The following is a 21,429-nucleotide window of genomic DNA, read 5'->3' as shown; positions in this document are numbered from 1 at the left end:
TCAAAATTTATAGTCTTTCCTTAAAACAAACAAAATTATCTGCCAATGTGGTAAGCAAAATTCGATTTGAAATGTAGATTTTTAGTCTGAAACTTTTTCTTTTGCATAAATCATAGGAACTCTGTATAAATTATTAAATAAAATCTTTTTTACACCTCCAAACATCATAATTTTTGTGCTCAAATGCTAAACTCGCTTGAAATGCTGAGTCACAGGCCTTAAAAACAAATACAAATTATAAACCTTCACTCTTTTATAATTAAACTTGATTTGCAAAGACTCTACAAATCACGTTTTATTGACCTTATTCTAAAATGCGGAAGTTTTCGCGATTGTCTGAGAACTTCCTAATCAGTCGCCTATGGGAGAAATGACTAGGAATAATAAACGGCAGAAAACGGTCAAACTACTTGCTCTACAAACAAATGTTTGCATGACTATATAGACCAAGTAGAATACTATAATAAGAAAATATCAAATTGCAACATTAAGCAGCGTAATGAGCAGTTTTTAACGTAAAAAAAATGAATGGAAGTAAATGAGACCGGAAGTCACAATCCAAAAAGATTTAAATGGCAGCGCCCACTCGTCGGCGGAGAATAAGGTGAATAGCTCATATATATTTCAAACTCAACATTGAATATCTTGCGATGTGATTATTGCAGATGCACATATCGCAATATCGGTGCTGAAACCATATATTTTGCAGCTCTAATTAAAATATACATATATAGTTGAAGTCAGAATTATTAGCTCCCCTGAATTATTATCCCCGTTTGTTTGTTTTTTCCCCAATTTCAGTTTAATGGAGAGAAGATTTTTTCAACACAATTCTAAACATAACAGTTTTATTAGAACTCATTTCTAATAACTGATTTATTTTATCTTTGCCATAAGGACAGTACATAATATTTTACTAGATGCTTTTCAAGTCACTTCTATACAGCTTAAAGTGACATTTAAAGGCTTAACTAGGTTAATTAGGTTAACTAGGCAGGTTAGGGTAATTAGGCAAGTCATTGTATACCGTGATGGTTTGTTCTGTAGACTATCAAAAAAAAAAAAAAAAAAAAAAAAGTAAATAAAAAAGCTTAAAGAGGCTAATAATTTTGACCTTAAAATAGTTTTTAAAAAATGTAAAACTGCTTTTATTTTAGTCGAAATAAAACAAATAAGATGTTCTCCAGAAGATAAAATATTATCAGACATATTGTGAAAATCTCTGCTCTGTTAAACATCATTTGGGAAATATTTAAAAAAGAAAATAAAGAAATCAAAGGTGGGCTAATAATGCTGACTTCAACTGTACATAAACAAAACAGTGCAAAATATTTTATCTATTACACACAAGCTAAGATCTGCCACAAGGAGACGTGTTTCTGATGTCTGATTTGAACTGTAATGTAACACCATAATTATTAAAATAACAATAAAACTGGAATGTTTGAACATGCTGTTCTTTTTTATGGTCTGTTTTTGATTAGATTTTTATATGTCTTAGTTTGTGTTGTGTTTGGTCTAAGATCAGTCAAATTACACCAGCTTGTTTCGGAAAAAATGTAAGGCTGGATATTGGGAAAATAACTGAAGTTTGTTCTAGAGATGGAGATGATGAAAAACAGTAAACATGAATAGCTTGATTTAGACATAATTTGAACAATAATTTGGGTGATTTTGTAGGGACGTTTTTCTGCATTAAATATCACAAACTAATTACAAACATAGATAAATACAACAGAAGATACAAATCAAACGAACAGTGCATTATTTTCTGTGTTTTTTCTCTAGGTATACAAAGTATTCAGGTACAAAACTGAACAATAAAATGTTAAATAACATTGCATATTTACACTCTATAAATGAAATACAATGAATAATTGTTAAAGCAACTAACATTGTTTGTTTCTTGCATTTGAATTCTTTAAACTTGCTTGGAATGCTTACACAGTAACAGGCCTTGAAAACACATTTTGCAATTAATCCACAAATCACATGTGTTCTGAACAGAGGCGCCTGGTCAACTATGTTTCTTATTTGATTATGGGCATCCTGCAAATGGACACATCATGAAAGCAAAATACAGTCCAGCCCATGAACAGACCCAGATGCATTTTTTCAGCAGTCTTGATATGTTTGTTTGTAGGGCACAAAACCCTTGCCAAGTGTGAACAGTTTCATTAGCTCTGGTTTGCTTTATAGCGTACTGCCAAATTTTGAGAACTTAAAAATATAAATGTAAAAAAATCTTTTGGGTCCGTGTTGCATTCATGCATTTTAGTCAAACCACACCAGGGTGTGTTTAGAACTAGACCAAGACCCTTCTTTTCAGGGTGCTTTAACATTGGGCATGTTTGCTCTGAGCCTGAGTGCTGCTGCGATTGTTTCCGGCAGCCTCACAATCTTTATTTGGTTTCATATTACTCGCATTATCCTATTATACCGTGGTACATGTGCCTTGACCTTACACCATCAGATCTGTGATAGAAAATGAAAAACAGAACAAAATATCATGTTCTTTAATTAATTAGCAATTACGCACAGCAGATAGAACAACACTTGCATGGTCGAAAGTTAAGATGGTCTTTTTCCCCCTTCTATCCCTCTATTGTGATGTACATACTGACTGAACGGTCCTGAAATAAGAAAAAAATTGTAGAACGGTGCATAGCTTTTTTTTTTTTTTTTTTGGTGCTGATTGGATTGTTTAAAGATGGGCGGTGCTAACAAAATGATGGAAGATTGACGAATAAACTAATTCAGAAATTAAACCCCCATATTATATTTTATGCCTGCCTTAAAAAAACTCCATGTTACCGGGAAGTGAAAAAAGTCATTTTGAGGGGAAGGAAAGGTTATGTTCAAAGATACAAACTTAAAAAAATACTATATACATTAGGCACAGGCTGGTATAAGATTCTGATGGTATGATAACCTTGGATAAAAATATAATGGTTTCACGGTATCATGAAATTGTGATTACTGCTCTAAAATAGGATCTTTTTAAATGTCTGGGTAAAAAACTACACTTTTTTTCTGTTGAACAATATATTATATTTTAAGAAACTTGAAATATTTTGCAACAGTAAACAAATCAGGCTAAATAATTAAAAATAAAAAAATGACTTCTGCTATCTTCAGGAGTTTCAAAAACATAGATTTCTTTAAAACCTAAGAAGGCATCCTTGGATATCTTTTTTTCCTGTATTTAAGCCACTATTCAGCTCTATAGCATGCTTGGATGTTGGTGAATAAGCGATATGTTTTTTAAATGTTTGCTGAATCGTGGGCTGACCAGTAGCTTTGTTATGGGTGGTCCTTTGCTGCTGGATATACTTTTGCACTCAAAAAAATCTGACAACACGTAAAAAAAAACCTAACTTACATATACAGCAGGAACAGTAAAACAGAAAACTTTAACAGTTTTAAAACAGTGACTTTTCCAAACCACAGTAAACTTTGAAACCGGTTATCATCCCATGCCTAATATACGGTTGAAGTCAGAATTATTAGCCCCCCTTTGAATTTTATTTATTTTTTTAATATTTCCCAAATTATGTTTAACAGAGCAAGGAAATTTTCAGTGTATGTCCGATAATATATATTTTTTCTGGAGAAAGTCTTATTCGTTTTATTTCGGCGAGAATAAAAAGCAGTTATAATTTTTTTAAACACCATTTTAAGGACAAAATTATTAGCCCCTTTAAGCTAAATATTTTTTGATAGTCTACAGAACAAACCATTGTTGTACAATAACTTGCCTACCCTAACTAGTTAACCAAGTTAAGCCTTTAAATGTGACTAAGCTGTAGAGAAGTTTCTTGAAAAATATCTAGTCAAATATTATTTACTATCATCATGGCAAAGATAAAATAAATAAGTTATTAGAAATGAGTTATTTAAATGATTATGTTTAGAAATGTGTTGAAAAAAATCTTCTCTCCGTTAAACAGAAATTGGGGGAAAAATAAACAGGGGGGCTAATAATTCAGGACGGCTAATAATTCTGACTTCAACTGTATATATAAAAATATAAAGAGTAATTTTCACTTCATGACATCTTTAATGCACTTTTCAGCTGCTTATAAACACCTATTTTGGGGACAAAGCTGACTGCAATTCATTCACTTTTTTTTTAAAGATTTATGTATAAGATTTTTGTGACAGCTAACAAACAAATGTCAAAATAACAATAACAGTACAAATAGAATAAATATATAAAACAGTACAAAATTATTGACAAAAAAATATATAAACCACACTATAATGGTGATATGCATAAAATATAATATGCATAAACAATATGAAGTGCATTCATGTTACAGATTAAGCATATAACCAGGTCAGTACCGAAAGTTGGTGAATTGGGTAAAATAAATAATGATAATAAAAAGAAAAAAAAGAGAAAAAATTAAAAGAGAGAAAAGGGAAAATATATTGTACTAAATAGACTGGGGGGGTGGCACATTCTTCAAACTTGTTGTTTTATGTCAAGAAAGAGTTGTATGCTAGTGCTATATCAGCACTAGTACTCATCTGGAAGGTACAGACTAAAAGTTTAAGATGGGCAATCATTCATTCTGAAACTGCTTCCAGTTTCAGAGATTTGACATGCTCCAAGAATGGCAACCAAATGTTTTTCAAAAATTTGATCACTGAACCTCAAAGAAAAATGAGGCATCTTTAATCCATTAAGTATGGGATGTATGCCTGGGCCGATATAATATTCTAGTGGTATGATAATCATGGATAAAAATATTACGGTATCATGGTTTTGTGATTACTGCTCTAAAATATATTCTTTTTAAATGTCTGGGTAAAAAACAATAACTTTTTCGAGTTTAGAACACAATGGCTGCGTCTAAAATTCCATACTTCCACAGTACGCTAAAAACGATATGTAAGCGGAGTAATGTATCTGAATTCATAAAAATCGAAAAACAGTATCAAAGAAGTATCCAGATGACCTACTACGCTATCCCTATTTTATATAGTAGTTTTATAATGCTATTTTTTAGAAACATTTAAAATATTTTGGAACAGTAAACAAACATGTCAGGCTTCATTAGTTTAAAAAATACCGATTTCTTTACAATTTAAAAATGGCATGGATATCTTTTCTGCAGGAGATACTGTTGTCCTAAAAAAACAAACATAAGAACAACAACAACAACAAAAAAAAACGTTAAAAAAATAAATAAATCTTAAATATACCATAGGAATGGTAAAACAGAAAATTTTGGCGGTTTTAAAACCTTGACTTTTTCAAACCGCGTTATACCTTGAAAACGGTTATGATCCCATGTCTAATGGGATGGAGGTTGAGGAGACTTCCACTGTAACAAAATACAATCGCCTAGCTATTAATGACAGAAAAGCTCAGAAAAATAAAATGGTAACTCAAAGTCAAGGGGTAGAACTCCAAGCAGGTTAGTTAACCTTTTGGTGCTATGATCAGAAATTACAGTGATTAAACCAAAGTTCAATTATCAAACGTTTTGTTTCGTTAAACTAATGACGTCCTGTTGGCTAAACTTCATGAACAAATGTGCATATTCATGCAAACAGCAAAACTGTAACTGAACTCAAACCTGGCTTTAGGTAGTCTCAGATTCAGGACACCGGTGCTCTCCCAGGTTCATATGACAGCTTTTACATGACCAGTTTTTCAAACCACACCCAGTTTTAAACTAAACAGCCAGTGTGAAAGCACCTGCAGCAATCATGGTCCACTTGTTTGGTGTGCACCAGGGTTCAGATGGCAGCGCTTACACTTATTCGCACTAAGCCATAACACCAGTCTTTAAATCAATTGCGAATAAAGCTACTCTTTTATAATATGGCAGAATAGTCAAACTAGAATAAATATCAAAACAAGCAGCCCAAACATGATCCACTATTTGTGGTTTCTTGTTTTATACATTGACGGGAGGTCAAACATACAAAGCAAGGATTGAGGAAACTTACAAAAAGATATCAAAGAAAAAGGGACCCATGGATAAAAAAAGAGGTCAACCATGGAATGGGAAGATGGGTTCTGGAAGGCCATGCTGAACCTGGCACAATGATGTCTTTTGTCAAAGCTTGTTTTACTGCAGGCTTCAGTGCTGGTCCACAGAGAAAGAGCTTCTCTCCTGAAAATGGCTGTAGGGGAGAGTCATCCAGCTGATTAGTGATCTCAATGGGCCACCCGAGCACAGCCAGTCACATGTTCACTCCCTCACAGGGAATGTTTGTCGATATGTTATCTCTCTGATTTCAGACCTAAAAGAATCACTAACAATGGAAATCCACGCATAAGCAAGCGATTTACTTCTGTTCATTCAGCGCATAGTATTAACTGTTGACTGATGGAATATCTGTTGAACTCAAACTAACCCCAGACCCTCTCCTCAGTGTAAAAGTGCTCAATGTTGCATCAACACATGCATTTTAAACTACTAGTGTAGTCACAAATGCAGCACTTGAGATCACGCCAAGGATGATTCATGGAGTAAGCCCACTCATGAAAAGTGGATCAACATGGACAGTAGCAAAAGTGATGCGAATGAATCAGAGATAACAGTTGACAAAACACGCATAACCATTTGTTCACGATCTATCTAACATGATTCCTGCATCATTAGAACAACTCTATGAATATTATAGGCATTTATACGGATATGGGATATGATATAATCCTTGATAGAATGATAGCATCCTTGATCACTGTCAGCTTCTCCTCCATCAAATGATGTCACTTTCGAGTCATTACCTTAAACGTGTATTGTACGCATTTTATGTCAACTTTAATGCAAATGTGACAGGACAGAAGCATGGGGACAATTGTAAATTTCTGTGTATTTGTAGTATTTATTTGTAGAATTTATTCATAGTTTTATGTTTTTAAACTAATAGATGTGAATGATAAGAACTTAAACTTGCTATTTGTGAAGATTTCTTTCTAAATAACATATTTTTTTAGCAAAACTTAAAGCTGTAGGTTCAGTTGGGCTGATGACAAGGACAATAACAGGGTTTGTAAATTTGTAAAGTGTTTTAATAAAGAAATAAAATCTGAGAACTAAATGAATAACATATTTCTTTACCGGACAACTCGCAGAAATCAACGTTTTCCTGGAAATGTTTGGCATGAAATACTTTTTATTCAATGTATTTATGTTTTTATTTCAGGGATAGATAATCTTCTGGTAGAATAATAGGATCTATTAAGATCAAGATCACAAGGTTGGTTCCATGATTACTTTCATTATAGGCTAAATGAAACACCTATTTTATCATATTTGCAAGACATAATTGATTTAAATTACTTTGTGTTTTATTACTTTGTTACTCTAACAAAAACAAAACAACGTACCTTTGTAAACTAATGAAACATTACATTTTTCTATTATGATTCCTCTTCTTTCACAGAGGTAGGCTACAGTCGCATGCTCTGTCCCTGTTGTTAATGCTACCATCTGATAATAATTTAACAATTTAATTTCATCATTTCATGGTCAAAAGTAAAATGAAAGGAAACAACAACAAAAAAAACAAATGTCAAACTGACATCTGTGGCTTTTCGTTGTTAATGAATTTTTAATTATAATATAAGTGATGGTCATATAGCCCATAACACGTGTTCTCATTTTTATTTTTTTACATTTTGGGGGGAATAAAATTTACATATGTGAATTCAACAGCCAGATGCATTTAGACCTGTCCAGTTTTGTCTGGAATGCATCCCAGACCACCTCCTGAAGCGGTCTGAGTGATTGGATATTTATATCCATCATGAATGCATTTCACCTATCATTGTCAAAATAGCTATTTAATCAGAAAAAATGCATGAAGTGATGAGCTGCAAACAACATCATACCTTAACTTTCCAGTTTTCACAAATTTGCAAGCTTGTGAGCATTTCTAAAGTGACTGAAACCATCAGACAGCAGGTTCAGATCCAGATGAAGACCACAGGGACGACCCTTTCAGCCATAACAAGAGAAGCTGACTGTCCCAAATTTTAGAATATTGCATTTTTACACAATGTCACAAACAACTTCAAGTCCCTATAAGAGCTGGTCAACATCAAAAGACAAATACAATTTTTTAAAAATACTAAGCAAACACTTTCAAATGTTTGGTTTATTACTGTCATGTAAACAAACCCTATGAAGATCCCTTGAATATTTGCAAAGTGTATGTCCACGTCACATACTTTTTTCACAAATAGATAAGACTAAGTTATAATTTCATAATTAGGACTGCATAATACTGGAAAAATATGACATTGCAATATTTAATTTTTCTGCAATATATATTGCGATATGAATATAATTTCACCAGATAGCTTGAATAGCTCTATTTGAAAAGAATTCATTCATTTAGACTGATGAGAATATTTCGAGTGTGAATCATGCATAAACTATTTAAAAGCAAAAAAAAAAAAATAAAGCAGAGAAAAGAAAATGAAATTTACAGCGCTTTATGCTTATCTGGATAGCCAAACAGTATCCAAGAAATTGAATAATTATATATAAAAACACTGTATAATCTTTACTGTAAATAGCTAAATAAAATAAATCTTTGCTGAACTTACAAAATTTCTTGTGCCTGAATACAAAGTTACATGTTTTAAAACACACGCAGCATAAACATTTATATGGTTAAACTCCACAAAACCTCATGTTTTCGAAACTGCTCAAATGAAGTCAAAAAACATATAAACTGCATATTCTGCGATGTGATTGCAGATACGTACATTGCGGTATCAATGCTGAAACGATATATTGTGCAGTAGGGTTGGGTCGATAGACGATGCCATTGTCCATTGCTGATGGGCGATAGATATTACGATGCTGAGCCGCCCCGCCACAAAAAAATACACACTTAGGCCCAGTTTACACTAATACGTCTTAGTTTTAAAATGGCATTTTAGTAGAGGTGTGAATCACATAGGTCTCACAGTTCAGTTCGGTTACGATTATCATGCCATCGATTCGGGTCAATTCGATATCTCGGTGCATTGACAATGCTTTCTATTGACCTTATTCTAAAATGCGGAAGTGCACCTGTTTTCGCGATTGTCTTAGAACTTCCGCTTCAGTCGCCTATGGGAGAAATGACTAGGAATAATAAACGGCAGAAAATGCTCAAACTACTTGCTCTACAAACAAAGGTTTGCTATATTACTATACAGACTATACAGAACAAGTAAAATAATATAATAAGAAAATATTAAATTGCAACATCAAGCTGCACAACGAGCAGTTTTTAATGTCAAAAAAATGAATGGAAGTAAATGTGACCGGAAGTCGCGAGACAAAAAGATTCAAATGGCAGCGCCCGCTCGTTGGCGGAGAATAAGGTCAATACACAGTTTTATATTTTCTTCACAGCAGCAATTTTTGTATTAAAATGTATAAATATATTTATATTTATATACTATTTGTAATACAATTTTGTTCTTTATTACAAACAGATATACAAGTCAGATATATAAACTGTAACAACACAAGCATTTATAGCAAATAAACTAATTTAAATATCCCGCTCGCTCTCTGAGCCTTGTCTTGGTCACGTGCTCAACAGAAAGAGCTGCGATTGGCACTGGCGCTCTTTAGTGACACTGATAAACTGCAGAAGCGATCACAGCTGATCCATAATAGACGCGGTGGAGAAAACTCTGCAGGCACGTGCTCGTGTCTGTATCCAGAAGTATCGCTGTAATAGCCAAGAGGAGAGGAAAAGTCACGACAGCAGGTCAAATGGGCCACAGTGAGAGAGAGAAATTTTACTGAGTTTACTGTCATTCTCTCAATCGCAGTGAAACAGGGGCTTCTTTTGTAAGTCCGTTTTTAAGTAGTTGGAGCGTTGTAAATACTCGCGCACACCTCCCTAGCCATAGTAAGCTACCGCGACATAGCCGTATTAGAGATAAATGTCACTACATAATAACCGGTTATGATTATTACTGAACCGATACCGAATTGTCCGTGTCTGCATCGCAGTGCACCGAAGAAACAAATAAGTTTGACAATAGCAAACACACACTCTGTCAGGCTGCAGCGTATGTGCACATGTGAGCTCCAGCAGTCAGTGGGTGCTTTGAGCACAAAACCCCAGAGAGCAGTGCACGTCGGACAGTTTATCAAGGATGTACCGCTGGATCGCGTCTCACTATAGTTGTTAAGCGTGTTATTTAATTAATCTTGTCTCTATGTAACGACTCTTCTGTCCTTTGAATCTATTAGGTAATGTGTCACAGCGTCAGTACACTGCTTCAATCTTTCACTTTCGCGCTTGTACTTAGCAATTTTAGCAAAAACCTCAGATACTGTTGGTTGGTTCCTGTTGGTTGTGCACCTTTTTTACCAACCATGTTTATGACAGAGTCTCGCGGAAAAAGTGATTGACAGGTGGTAATTTGTGAGCAACTTAGCTTTATTTATTTATGATTTGGTTATGGGTAAAACAAAGACCATGCTAGTCAGGTAGTAAAACGGTAGGCTACAAATTGAATTAATTAATTATTCATAATTATTCATAAATAATAAATTCACCGCTGCCTACGACGACGATGCCATCGTCGATCGCAATGCTTCACATTAGACATCGTACAATGCAAAATTGGTCAACATCGCCCAACCCTATCGTGCAGCCCAATTCATAATCCTTTTTCTATCAATAACACACACTAATCATATCAGCTCTTTAGTTTGACTTTTTCAACTAATCTGCAATACATTTCACTAGTTCTAAAACTTAGGACAGCAGTACATCAGTGATTTAGCAATGGAGGAATGGGGAAAAACTCTTTGAAAACTTTCAACACCATGCAGCCATTTCCTTTCGCCACATCTCATTGACAGCGTTGGAAAAGCACTTGGGAGTCCAGGAAAAACACAACACTGGCCAGCTTTATCCAATCTGTGAAGTCTCCAGTGTGGGTGCACTTATCTTACAGCTTGTTTCCCCTCTCTAGTCCACTGCTGGGCAACACACTGAAGCCATGCTGTGACCTTTTCACTGGTTCACTCACTGGCCAACAAAAGTGTTTCAAATGCCAAAAGTGACAAAGAGCAGCCAATAGATAATCATGGCAAGATTTCTACAAAGAAAATCCGATGCATGCAAAAACAATTCATGCCACAACTTTAGTCAAAGGCTTCCTTTTTGTACAAATGTGCAATGGTGCGACAGAAATGTCAGGTCCTATTTATGCATTGTTACAAATGAAAGTTAGACCAAAGCAGTTGGACAGGGGTGCCCAAACAGTTTTTTATAAAGGGGCAAAAACCAAACTTGATGGCTGTGGGTCGAAGGTCAATATACCAAACTGTATTGCATTCGTTTTTCCAATAATTTCCAAATATTTAAAAATAACTACAAAATATTGCCTTAAATGATTAAGATATTTGCCCTAACCACCTCCCTATCAATCTCCCTATCTTCTTAAATGGGATGGTGGGCCAAATTAAAGGTTAGCATGAGCCAAGGTTGAACTGCAGGCCCTAGTTTGGGCATCTCTATTGTAGGATATATAATTCAATTTTAGAACCAGATTCACTGAGCAAATCATGCGCTCTGCTAGGGATTCTTGTTACACATTGCAGATGCTCAATTAGTTCATCGGTAGTGAAACTCTAGAGCACTTAGAAAAATGTAGACTAATCTTACAAGCTCTCTGGTGGCACTTAAAAATTAGGGGCATTTGGCATTTCATACTTTTCACAAAATATGCTTGTTTAAGAAACCAAAAAGTACCCACAATTAGCTAAAAAGGCCACCCATACTAAATTATGAAGAAATAGAAATCCACTGAGTTAAACACTAAGTGGTATTTGATTGCAAGGAATGTGGGAGGGAGAGTTGATAAACTTCAATGTGAGGCTTCTGAGAAGGTCCAGCTTGGCTGGTAAAGAACAGTACCAATAGTTTCACACACTCCCTTTTATTTCTGAGACATAACATGAGCCAGGGCCCGAATAGCCATAGGGAAAAGGAAAGGAAGGGAGGATACAAACCTCCTAAAACTGTTAGACCATGAGCGCATATATTTTTCAAACATATAGAATGTAGGTCACACTCAGCTTGCTGGTGCAACTTCTCTCAGACCTTCTGGGTTTTAGCGAGGACTGTCTTACAATCCATCATGTTTAAGTGGATTGTCCATCCTGAGCTAACGCTGTCCATATAACCACTTTCAAAAAATGTAAATGGACATTAGCTCTCGTGAACGGTCCTCTCTAAATTGGCCATTTGTGAAAAAGTGAGTCATTAAGTGCGCACTGGTGTATTGTAGCAGTCATTAGGATATTTTCAAATGTGCTGGAGTGAGCAGGAAAGGCTTGAGTAAATCAGGAGAGTCTGTTACAGGCTATTATCTGCTACAGAATTCTGATAGAGAAAGGAAGAGATATAGGTGAGAGGTTAAAACATCAGCGACAGTCCAGAGCTGTTCAATTTTAACCGTGTCAAATCATGGCAGCTGTCAGGAGTTCTTACTGCTGGAATACACCCATGAAGTGATAAACCGCACGTGACCACACAACTATCAGACTTCATATATAGTAACATTGTAAAATGCATTTGTGTTGCTATGTATAAGGTGCTATATATATATGTTTTTGACTAAAAGACCATAATAGGTAAGCAGATATTGATGAAAAATGTAAGCGAACATACTCGTTTATCTGGAAAACAATGCTAAAGTCTGTTATTCTACTTTGAAAATATGCAATCCATGTCAAAGTGTCTGTCTGTTTTTTTTTCTGTGTAACTCCGCCCACTGCCAGTTAACCCAATTATATTTTGGCATACCCCATATTTATTTAATTTTATTTGCAAATCATTTACAAATATTACAAATGTAAATATTAGCTGATCAGTTCACATTGTGAGGCTTGATCGTGAGGCACACTCGTTTCTGTGCATCATCAATCTGGCAACTTAAGTTTGCGTAGAAGGAGCCATGTGAAAAAAACCTCTCTCCAATATTTTGAATTTGGACTGCAATATCTAGTTCAACCACTAGATCTCAGTACTAAAAACACTGCACCTTTATTATTAATAAACTGGTGATTTTAATATACGTATATTTTTAATTATGAAGTAAACTTAATTAGGAATATTATGTTACAAAGAATAGAGTGGAGGAACTATGATGCACCAGCTGCTAGCATAAAACTGATTCCCTCGATTAACTCCCTTTAAGATTTTCCCAAAGGATTTTCGAAGATTGCAAATAATAAGCGCTGTGTTCAAACACTGTTTATAACACTTACACGTTTTGTCCAGCCGGATAATCCTCACAAGAAAATACAACTTTTAGCACTTTTGGATCTGGGATGCAAACGCAAGAATTGAAAAGCTAATATAAGGCTATAAACGGACTACAGTGCCTTCGGAGCGCTCACGTCAGCACCACACTGCTAACGATAACTTTGTAAGCTTATTTTTAGGAAATATGGTCCATGACAAAGATTTACTCTCTCGGCTCATTATATTATAATCCACACTACAAATATGTGCCTTTTGGATAGTTTTTTTACGTGGGAAATACACTTTGTTTTGCTTTACGGTTGTTGTAAAAGTTTTAAAACTGTATGTATAAATTTGCCTACATAGAGATATATTTGAATAAGTGCCTTGCTCGAGTGCATTGCAGTTATGACAGAGTTAAATGTGTTCAGATGAAGAAAAAAACGACGAAAAATCAACTGATCACGTTAAAATGACAGTTAACATGTATGTATGTTTTACACATTTATTCATACATTTGCATTACCGAGAGCAGGACAGAGACAGGCTGCACTGGTAAGCAGTATCTTCATAAAATCATTTAATTAAAATAAATGATCAAGAAATTAATCTGTCTTGTAGGTCTCTACAAGTAAAGGCATTATCAAGACACAATATGAATTCTCGATTAGAAAAATACCACAAACAAATACCATTTATGAAAATACTTAAATAACAGACAAATCCAAATGCCCAACGCAAGGGAGCTGCTTTCTAAACCAGTTCAGCTCGATGACATATAATGTCTCCGACACCACCTACCCTGTAGTCTCATTTTGCAACTTTATAGTAACAGTCTTTTTAAAGAAGCATAATCGATTTAAAAAATCAAGAGTGTGATGTAACCGATGTGTTTTTTTTTTTTGTTGTAGAATAAAGTATCTTGAGTTTGTGTTAGCCACGGACCTTATTTAAGTGATTTAACTGAAACCCCATAAAAAAAACACTGACTTTGAGACAAGGGAAACGGAACTACTAAACACTTTCAGGTTTTTGCATACAAATTGACATCATATTTCTCCACTTTATGTGGACTGGGGCCCCAGTGACATACTGTACATATTTATTTTTTTAATTCTTAGTAAAATATTGTTGATGTAAGCCACTGGAATTAATCATTTTGATTTTAATTTGGAGAGTTTTAGTGGTTTAAGTAGCTTTTAGCTTCAGAAATCACATTTTAAAGCAACTGTGCACTCTATACATTATAACATACGGCTGATTGGTCAATCCAGCATTTTATCTGTGTTATTTTCAACAACAGTTCCACAACTAGGTTAAAAATCAATTTACTTATGAAGAAAACGAATGAAGATTTTTCTTCTGGAACCAGACTGTTGCTCTCTATAGTGACAGCTATGATGAAGAACACCTGTTCACAATATCACTGAACAGCAAAGCGGATCGTTATTGTTGTTGCATAGCAACATTGTGTTATACCAGGGACTATGTCTTCTTAGGGAAGCATGCCACTTTATTTATTTATTTATTTATTTACTGTTTATTTAACAGGAGCAATTCAGAATGATATTTCTGAACACAGCAGCAGATGCTCTCTGTCATCTGTCAATTATGTCAAAGCATGGGGCGGTATAACTTTATGACAGTATGATAAAAATACCACGGTATCACAATATTGTGATAACTACTCTAAAATAAATTATGTTTAAATGTCTGGGTAAAAAACAATTGAACCCATTGAACACAATATATTTTAGTTTAGGAAAGATTTATAATATTTTGGAACAGTAAATATCCCACTAAATAATTCAAATTAATCAATGACTTTTGCAGTCTTCATTAGTTTTAATAACACAGATTTCTTTACAACACATTAAATAAACACATAAATAAAACCCTTACACATACCGTAGGAACAATATAACAGAAAATCTTTGCAATATTAAAACCTTGACTTGAGTTATCATCCCATGCCTGATTGTGTCTGGTTAAGCTTTTACCTGATCTAAGAAATCAATCCAATCTAAAAAAATCTTTAAAAAAATATAAAAATTACAATATTCTTTTCTATTCTTTTAGCTGTACGGTTGTTTGTTGCAAATAATGTTGTTGTTTATAATATTTTGGTCTCCCTTTGCTGAAAATAATGACTACCCAAAGGCTGTTCTACGGCTTGGTACAGTACCATACAATTATAACTTGTTCCCCTCAGATTAATTCCCTTTCATATTTCATAGATGAACCATTTACACATTTAAGAAAAAAAAATGTCAAGAATGGAGCATTTATAATATTTTCTAAAAAATAAGTAAATTGTTTCTTCTCATGATCTAACAGAAATGCCATGTTATTGACTCTTGATCCTTTACTTTCAAAGCCTGTTTCTAAAGTGAGATCTCCAGAATGTGTGTCAGTCACAATGAAAGCAAATAGTAACAAATCTTCATTCATTCATACATTTTCTTTTCAGCTTAGTCCTTTTATTAACCAGGGGTCGCCACAGCGGAATGAAACGCCAACTTATTCAGCATATGTTTTACGCAGCGGATGCCCTTCCAGCCACAACCCAACACTGGGAAACACCCAAACACTCCAGCATTCAGACACAAGCACTACAGCCTAGCTTATTCAATTTTCCTGTACCGCATGTCTCTGGACTGTGGCGGAAACCCATGCCAACAAGGGGAGAACATGCAAACTCCACACAGAAATGCCAAATGACCAAGCTGGGGCTCGAACCAGCGACCTTCGTGCTATGAGGTGATTGTGCCACCCACTGCGCCGCCGTGACACCCTAGTAACAAATCTTTTCTTCTGTAATATGGCTTTCATGTCATCAAAACACAATGGTTTACTGAAAAAGAACAATTAAATTTAGGGTGGGACTTTCTATCCCTCAGTAGCTGTTTGGATTTTGAGTTGCGGGCGTTGCATTTAAAAATGAAAGCTGAGGAATACAAGCTTGAAGAGATTTCATATTTAGGTTTACCAATAGGTTTAGGTTATAAAGTAGGGGTAAATACACGTATTGTGGTCATGAATTAATGTACTAATTTACAACACAATTAGTTTAAGCTGTAGTCAACTTAATGGTAACAAAAAACTTGATTGGTTCCCACATTTTAAATAAAAGACAACAAGGGAATCAATGATTGCAAAGCGGCCATGATTAAGCAAAACAAAAGAACAAATTATTTAATATAATTTACTTAAAACGAGAGAAGAAATTAGTAAAACATGTTGATAAGTAAATTCATCTATGTCTATTGATATACAGATTTCTCAATGTCTGTTGTTGGCCTCCATGTTTGATAAATGATTGTTTATTATTTTATGCCACTTTTAATATTTTTTTAGCTTGAAGTACAAGTTTAAAGAGGTTGCAATGGTAAAATTCTTTAGTAATTAATTATAATTAATCATCTTATTTTTTTGGAAAGTTAATCTTCAATTAATATTAATTAAAGAGTGTTTTAATTATGAAATTCTAAATCTGAATAAATTCAAGAATTCATAAATTCATGGAGTCCATAGCTATTGCCAATCCAAAACCTAATAATTGTAGCTATATTTCAGAGTAGTGCACACATTGTAACCTTTATATACCAACCCTAATTTCAGAAACATGTCATTGATTTCTTTTCAGGAAGCTGCTTTGGTGGCTCCAATGACCCAGTGCCTCAAATGTTCAAGGGAGCGTAAACTTGACTGACAAAGCTTTGGCAATGGAAATGTAACAGGGCTGACATCACTGTCCCATTAATTCCCCTTAATGTGCGTCTTCTCATTCTCTACACATTAAACGACATATCCGTTAGCCTATTCAAGACAAACAAACAAACTATATGACATAATTTGTAAAAATACAAGACGCTTCATATCTGCTTGGCGAAAATAAAGCGCGTCCAGCTGGAGAATAAACGCGCGATATGGACGCGGTGGGTACTGAAAGATTTGACACAGAAACGCGTCAGACGTGAAGTGTACTTGATTATTTCACATTTATGAACTAATAGATGACCAAAATCCCACTGAATACGGAAATATTCCACACAATATGCTGCTAAAATCCAGGTCTACACGGCCATATTGGATCATCCCACCCATTTTCATCAGTATTACTAGATGTGGTTCTCCTCTCCACACCCGAGCACGTACTGCTGTAACACGGGGATGCGCTGCAAAAACGCACCAGCGTGTTATTGGGCCGTTACTCAAGACATACTACTACAATTTATGTAAACATGCGATGACATAAGTGACATTTATAAAGCGTGAGAATCAATCTTCTCTCTCTGCGAAAATGTGCATGTGACATATTCGCACAGTTGCATTAAAATCATGATATCCTCGCGGTATTATTGCAAGACACACATCCACACGATTTAAAGCGCCATTGCGATGCCAAGCCAACAACAAAACGGAGATGCCAGGAAACGAAGAACGATAAAAAAGCAAGAAAAAGGCAATTGTTGATAAATGAATACTTACTCAATGGTCAGAGCAGTTCCCTTTCGATAGCGAATGTTTTTCTCGCGCGCCCGCTCGGGAAAAACCAAACCCCCGCTCGGAGGCGTAAACGATACAGGCGATCAATATGACTGGGCTACTACTACCTAATGATGGGCATTAATTCGCTTATTCTCTCGGGCAGCAAATACGGCTTTTGGCAGGGGTGTGCGGTTTGTTTTCCGGGGAGCGGCGCTCGACCCGACGCTGAATGTGTGCTGTGCAGCAGCGGCTCTCTCTCACATGGCTTCAGGATGGAGCGACTGTTGACTTCACGGCAGCCCAGCCTTTGTTTCCCGCGCGACAGTCAGTCAGTCAGTTATTCAGCAAGCGTGTTGTGGGCAATGTCTGGCATCTCCTCCTCCTGGTGAGAGTGAGGAGATGCTTGGAAACGCCTCCCTCTGGACACTTGTGTAAGCGATGTAAACACACTGACTCGAAACATACCACAGACTGGTGCTAATTTTACAACAATGTTCTAGCACCATGTTGATTGTTTGTGTTTACATTACATGTTACAGTGTTGGGTGTCAGCCTACTGTCCTTACCAACTGTCACAATAGCACCTTTTATATTTAGGCGATGTTGCTCAAACTAACACCAAACTTCAAACACTGGGTTGTTATAATTAGGAGAAACTATAGACAAACAAACACAATGGTTAGGTTAGCTTTTTAAATTAGGCCTAATATTTAAAGTTTGTCAATACTTTACCCGAGATTTCATTGATACAAACAGCCTAGCATTCTTTAGGGTAAAGGTTAGATTTTAAATGAGTTCATTTGTAACACTTCAAAACAATGTTACATTATACCCACATAGCAAAATTTCTCTGGCCCAGATCTGGCCAGACACATTCAGCTTTTGCTTGGCCCACATGCTGCAGTGAATTATGGTATATGATTGGACCAAGTCTGGCTTCCATAAAGGCAAAATATGAACAATATCTGGGCCAAATCTAAGCCAAGTTAATAACCCATGGGTCTGAACTGGGCCAGATATATTGTGCATCACGACTGCAGTGAACTTGAAAATCAGTGCTTTTTCTTGAAGCGATACAATTGGTAGAATTTTTACTTTACTCAAAAATAATTTAAATGTATTTTAAAAGTTGATCAACATAGGCCAAACTTATATGGTCCATCAATAAATTTTAAACTGGCCCAAATCTTGTGTGCCACCTTAAAGACGGTGCCACCTCTGCCAGACCCATGTATGGCCCATAAGCTGTATGCCAGGGCCGGATGAATGCCTGCTGTGCCAGATTTATGCCAAATCTGGCCAGAATTATTTTCTACCCGGGCATCCATTCATCCATTCCCCTTTCTCTCTCCTTCTTATAGGCCTATTTATATAAAGCAGAGGTGCCCAAACTCTTTCTTATAATGGGCCAAAAACCAAACTTGATTGAGGGCTGTGGGCAGAAGTTGTATTTACCACACCGTATTTAATTAAATTTGTCATTTGTAATTTTCTAATTTATTTGCTAATACTTAAAAACAAATATAAAATGTTGCTTTGAAATATAGTGATTAATGATCCAGTATCATTTTTACCGTTTTATAATGAACTTATAGTAAAAAACATCAACAGTCCCATTTATGACACAATAGAGTTCAATGATAAATACAATAGTCAAGCTCCAGCCTTTGCCTTGATTTGCTTGCTGATGTCTTGTGCATTGTTCTGTATTCGTCAAGTGGCAGTATTTACATTTTAAAAGTCTGATTCATTTACAACATTTAGTTTTAGTTGGCTTTTTTTTGTAGCTCCTCAATTAAACAAAGAAACAAAATGTTACATTAAATTCGAAATTATAATCTCTGTCAAAGGCATTTGTCCCAATCATCTCTCCATCATTCTTCCTCTCATTTCAGATAGGACGACGGGCCAAACCAAAGGTTACCATGGGCCAACTTTAGCCCGCAGGCTCTACTTTGTGCATCTCTGATATAAAAGGCATACCCATAAATGGTTTCAAACTGTTTTTGTTCTTCTATTGAACACTAAAGAAGCAACTTTAAAGAATGTTTGTAACTAGTAACTATTGGCGTTTTAGTAGGAACATGAATACTATGCAAGTCAAATGCTTATAGTTTCTAGCATATATTTCACATTATAGCTTTTTTGCTATCTGTGTAATCTCTATGAATATGTATTTTAACTTTTGCGAAAAATTTGAATCAAGTATTCATTTATTCATTTTCTTTTCGGCTTAGTCCTTTTATTAATCTGGGCTTGCCACAGCGGAATGAACCGGCAACTTATCCAGCATATGTTTTACACAGCAGATGCCCTTCCTGCTGCAACCCATCACTGGGAATCATCCATACACACTCATTCACACACATACACTACGGCCAATTTATCTTATTCATTTGCTACCCACTGCGCCAACAAGCTGCCCAAATCAAGTATTATATCTCTTAAATTAACATTAAGAACCATTAATCAGTACTACTCAAAAACAAGTAAATTAGTTATCGTTAATCATTAAAGAATGAGACCTGATTATATTAGCCTGTCACATTTAAATCAGAAATTAGCCTGTCGCACTGATGTCAGAAAGAACAAAATGTAGCTCTCCTTTGGTTGATAATCTTGTCAACATTCATTGATAGATACAGGCAATTTATTGTGGAAAGAATGTAATCCCAGAAGCAATCATTGTTCCCTGTGTGTTTAAAACCAGTTGCTAAACATAAAATGATCAGTTTTCAGGTGTAAATCAGATTTTGAAGACAAAATTTATGATAATTCTGATGTGAATGCAGCATACAATGCAAAGTATTACCCTTACTCCCCCCATTTTTTAAACCAAATAAGTTGTTGCATCCTACTGCCTTTCCAGAAGAGGGTGAAGTCTATAGCTCTTGTCTTGAATACTCTAAAAGCATGGTGAGTTTAAATTCCTGATAAACATTTATCTGGGAGTACACAGGGTAAAGTTTAGATCTGATATGCGGCCGACCGGAAGTGCAATATGCACATCAATATAGCAACATTTTTTAATGACACTTTATAACAATAATTATTATTTTTTCCAGTACTGTGACAATTGGGTTTAGGGTTGGGGTGAGGGTAGACATTAAGAAAATACAATAAATGGAAAGTTTGATAAATAATATAAATAATTCTTGTTAACTTCCGGCCACAACTGTATCTGATCTAGCAACAACCAGTACACAGATGAAGATGATGTATTAAGTATTAAACCAATGGCTTTTCCACCGAGCAGTATGATTCAAATGGTACAAAGCTTGTTGTCTTCTTGTGACAAACAGCCATATGCCAAGAAGCAACGATGTGCTATCATATTCTCTATTGTTATTTGCAGGGCTTTTCACATAACATCTAAAATCCCATGGAATATGCCATCCGTGCCACTGTAATTTGCCAGTACTTTTCATGTGTCTACATTTGAAATAACAAACTTAAGTGCGCAAAAGATGTGATTTGTGAACAACCCCTCTACAGCTTTCCTCTTTAAGCAAGAATTAAATTGATTCCTACTTTGTGTTGTACTCCACACCTATAAAGTGATGTTAATTGCCATTTTCTTGTATATACTAGACCAGGGGTGGCCAATCCTGTTCCTGGAGAGCCACCTTCCTGCAGATTTCAGTTGCTACCCATATCAAACACACCTGAACCAATTAATTAGGACCTGAAGACCAC

General features: G+C 35.3%; 1 protein-coding gene and 1 long non-coding RNA gene across 5 annotated transcripts in view; one reads left to right on the top strand and one right to left on the bottom strand.

Annotated features, from left to right (window-relative positions):
• The window catches only part of palm1b (paralemmin 1b), a 47,066-nt gene extending 25,685 nt beyond the window's left edge, over positions 1 to 21,381 (bottom strand). For 2 of the 4 annotated variants that reach the window (XM_005163394.6, XM_005163395.6), the window contains exon 1: positions 17,734 to 18,049. The gene's annotated coding sequence lies outside the window, so the exon portion shown is untranslated. 4 annotated transcript variants of the gene reach the window in all.
• Positions 1 to 21,429, top strand: part of LOC137487469 (uncharacterized) — a 95,084-nt gene that overhangs the window by 29,590 nt on the left and 44,065 nt on the right. The window lies entirely within an intron of this gene.

The sequence above is a fragment of the Danio rerio genome, chromosome 2 (genome assembly GCF_049306965.1).
Source record: "Danio rerio strain Tuebingen ecotype United States chromosome 2, GRCz12tu, whole genome shotgun sequence".
Taxonomy (NCBI): domain Eukaryota; kingdom Metazoa; phylum Chordata; class Actinopteri; order Cypriniformes; family Danionidae; genus Danio; species Danio rerio.
The sequence above is the reverse complement of the archived record's forward strand: the minus strand, read 5'-3'. Positions and strand labels throughout refer to the sequence as shown.